This window comes from Girardinichthys multiradiatus, chromosome 19 (genome assembly GCF_021462225.1).
Source record: "Girardinichthys multiradiatus isolate DD_20200921_A chromosome 19, DD_fGirMul_XY1, whole genome shotgun sequence".
In the NCBI taxonomy this organism is placed as follows: Eukaryota; Metazoa; Chordata; class Actinopteri; order Cyprinodontiformes; family Goodeidae; genus Girardinichthys; species Girardinichthys multiradiatus.
Window position 1 is genome coordinate 32,527,096 of NC_061811.1, and position 3,433 is coordinate 32,530,528.

A 3,433-nucleotide genomic window follows, 5' to 3' on the forward strand; every position below is an offset into this window, starting at 1 on the left:
TCCAACCATCCACATGCCTCCTCTTGAGTCCCACCTCCTTTTCTTTGCCTCCTCTCCCTCCCTCCCTCCCACCAAAAAATTTCAGCTCGTTTGCAAGAAACTTGAATCTTAGTTGCTTATTATGAATGACAGAGAGATCCTGTCTTTAGTTATGTAGCACTTTTCATAACCAGTTTAACCTAAAGTGCATTAACAAGCAAAAACTGAAATTAAGAATAACAGAATGTATATAAAACAAAGAGAGCTAGCTCAATACTTAAATGAGGTTGAAAACAATTTTTAATGGTTAACAACAATGACCTCTGTTTTATGTGACTAAAATAAATTAAGGATTAAAGGTTTTTGCCTCCAATACTCTAACTAGTCTATAAGGCTATAACTACAGTAACGGGGCTTGTGAATGTGACGTCAGCAGCACAATGCATTGCGGGAGCGTAGCATACAGAGGCTAGTAGAGGCGGACATCTTGTTGGAGCGATGCGGTTTTGTTTTGATTAAACATTCTAAAAAATGATACAATGGCAAATAGTTGCTGTGTTATTAACGGCCACAGTTGGCCGGAGAGAAAAATGGAAAATTGAGTGAGTTTTCCAGAGTGGAAGCAACACAATGGAGCACAGGTGGCAGAGCTAACAAAGAGGCGCGGGATGGCATGGGTGGCGGCTATAAGGCGATCTAACATCACCTTCACCAACATTTCCTGAAGCATATTTGTGTGTTCACCGTGTTAAATTATGTATACCAATGCATTCTTTTTTAATGTGTGCTCTTCATTGATTTAACTGTGGAACATGCACAGTGCTGTGTGTATCAAATAGGTGGCTTTCCCTTGTGGTTTAACTGAATAATGCAGTAGTGTCCATGTTTGTCCGACTTTTCCCTGCCCTTATGATGACAGTGCCAACAGGTTATTGGCCCAGGAGGGAGATGGAAAGTCGATGGCAAAGACTGTGCTTTGATGGAGATGAAAGAAATTACGAGTTGTGGGAAAAAGCTTTTGGGTCTCCTCCGGCTGCAAGGCTTAAAAGAAACAATCCTGCGTAAGGCAGAGCTGAAAACAGGTGCCGAAGAAGAAGACACAGACGACTGATATAATTTATAGATGACAAAAATCTGTCCTTAGTCACGAGAGAGGCGGCAGACGACAGAGGGAAGACATTGTAGATCCTGTGAGACCATTACGTGGGCAATGGGAAGCCGTGGGTAATTGGCCTCTACACGAAGCTAACATCCCTCCAGAAAGCTGCCAGTGAGATTGTCGCAAACTGCATTATTTGGGCTGAAACTGCCATTACAGTGCTTAGAAATGCTGGAGAGAAGCTTGGCGATGGACTGTTAATTGCAATGATTCTGAAAGGTCTGTCTGAATCATTTAAACCATTTGTGGTCCACATAACGCAAAGCAATGATGACAAGTTAACCTTTGGTGAGTTCAAAGTGAAGCTGAGAAGTTATGAAAACACAGAGAAGTTTAATGCTACTATGGATGAAGATAATGTGATGAAAGCAAGTGACTTCATGAGCAAAGCAATGCAAAGACAAAAAGAAAATCCGGGGTTACATGCTACAATTGTGGCCAAAAAGGACACAAAGTGCGGCAATGTCCTAGGGATTATAAAGGACAGAGACAATGATGCAGCTTTTGTAAAAGTTCCAGTCAAAAAGACAGTAACTGTCGGCGAAAGAAGAAAGAAAGTTTAAAAACAGGCAACTAATGGGGATGATCACTTGTTTGTTTTCAAGATGAACAACTGCCAGATTAGCAGATTAAGACAAAGAGGGTTAATGGTGGACACTAGTGCAAATTCTCACATAATTAATCACCTAAAGAAGTTCAAACACTTCGATGATGCTTTTCAACCAGAGAAACACTTCGTACAGCTTGCTGACGGGACGAGGACAAGCGATGTGGCACAAAAGAGAGGTGATGCAGAGGTTTGGCTGCAGGACACAGAGGGACGGAACGTGAAGGTGGCAATAAAAAGGGCGCTGTACATCCCCACATATGCACAGAGCATCTTCTCTGTTTAAGCAGTGAAGTCCAAGGGAGCCTCAGTCAACTTTAAACAAGGACACGATCAACTCATCTGTAAAGATGGTACCAGGTTTGACATCAGAGTGTATGATAGACTTTAGACTTTATTTCTATGACATTTCTGATGAAAATGATGTTGATGATGGAGAGTATGATACAGTTTTGTGTTATTCTGACAATCAGGAGTGGCATAAGCTCCTGGGTCACTGTAATTTTCTAGATGTGTAAAAACTAGAAAATACTGTGACAGGTATGGAAATTAAAGAGAAAGTTGATAAAACTAGCCTAGACTGTAAAACATGATGTCAGGATCTGTCTGTGTCTACTTTGTTTTTATTTCAGCAGGTTCAGTTGGAGGGTGGAGCTGTGCGCTGCCTCTCACACCTGTGAGTCGTTAGGCTCGTTATGGCAGCTTCTAAAGGAGAGGGTCGCTGAGCATTCGACGCCCGAGTGTCGTCCTTTGTGGTACCTCAAGCCCTGTATCCTGTTCCTGATTTGCAAATCCTCTGAGATCTTCTTGTGATGTAGCTCTGTTCCTTTTTAAGGTGTCACCCCAGATCCTTCTGGTGGTTCCTGTGCAACCTGTTCTCACTCTCCTTCTGAAGTTCCCATTTGGATCGCAGGCTTGCCATCACCGGGTCCTAGATGCTCAGCTACCTAACCTGTCCGGCCTCCAACGAACTGCTTACCTTTGGGAAAACACAGACCTTCCATCCAAGAACTGACCTCCCCTCCCGGACTCCTATTTCTCCCTGCAACAGTAAGCCTTCATCACTCAATCTTCCTCCCCTCACTCAGAAACTTTACTCACCGTTCTGCTTTCCCTCCTCAGTGGACGTTCCGCTGGAGCCGCCCTGAATTCCTCATTTATATCATATCCCTTCTGAATAAATCTCTTAAACTTCATTTGTCTCCTGAAAGTTTCTGCATGTGGGTCAAGAAGTTTAGTAAAACGATGACACATGAATTCAGGGAAAATTTACTCAGAGCAGAAGCAGGTAAGTTGATGCAAAAGCTTAAACAGCTCTTGAACTAGTGCATAAAGACTTAGCTGGCCCTATTGAGCCAGCTGCAAAAGAAGGATTTAAGTATACACTAGCATTTACTGATGACTTTTCAAATGTAATATCTGTCTACTTTCTAAAAGCGACACAGTCAAGGCTACTTAAAGGTTTATTGCAGATGTAGCCTCCTATGGAAAAGTGAAATGCATTACATCAGATAAGGGCATGGCGTTTATGTCAAAAGACTGTCTTTATTGAGTAAAAACACTATTCGACCTGAGATATCTGCAGCTTACTCAGCCCACCAAAATGGGACAAGTGAAAGAAGCTGGAGAACACTGTTTGATATGGCAAGGTGTATGTTGATACAGAGTGATCTACCTTAAGAATTATG

The 3,433-nt window shown here is 42.4% G+C and overlaps 1 long non-coding RNA gene across 1 annotated transcript; it reads left to right on the plus strand.

The window, feature by feature from the left end:
* Positions 1–2,405: 2,405 nt before the first annotated feature.
* LOC124884836 lies at positions 2,406–2,941 on the plus strand. The gene is made up of 2 exons (XR_007042532.1): positions 2,406–2,795; positions 2,868–2,941. It is a non-coding gene; the product is annotated as an uncharacterized LOC124884836 (long non-coding RNA).
* Positions 2,942–3,433: the final 492 nt, after the last annotated feature.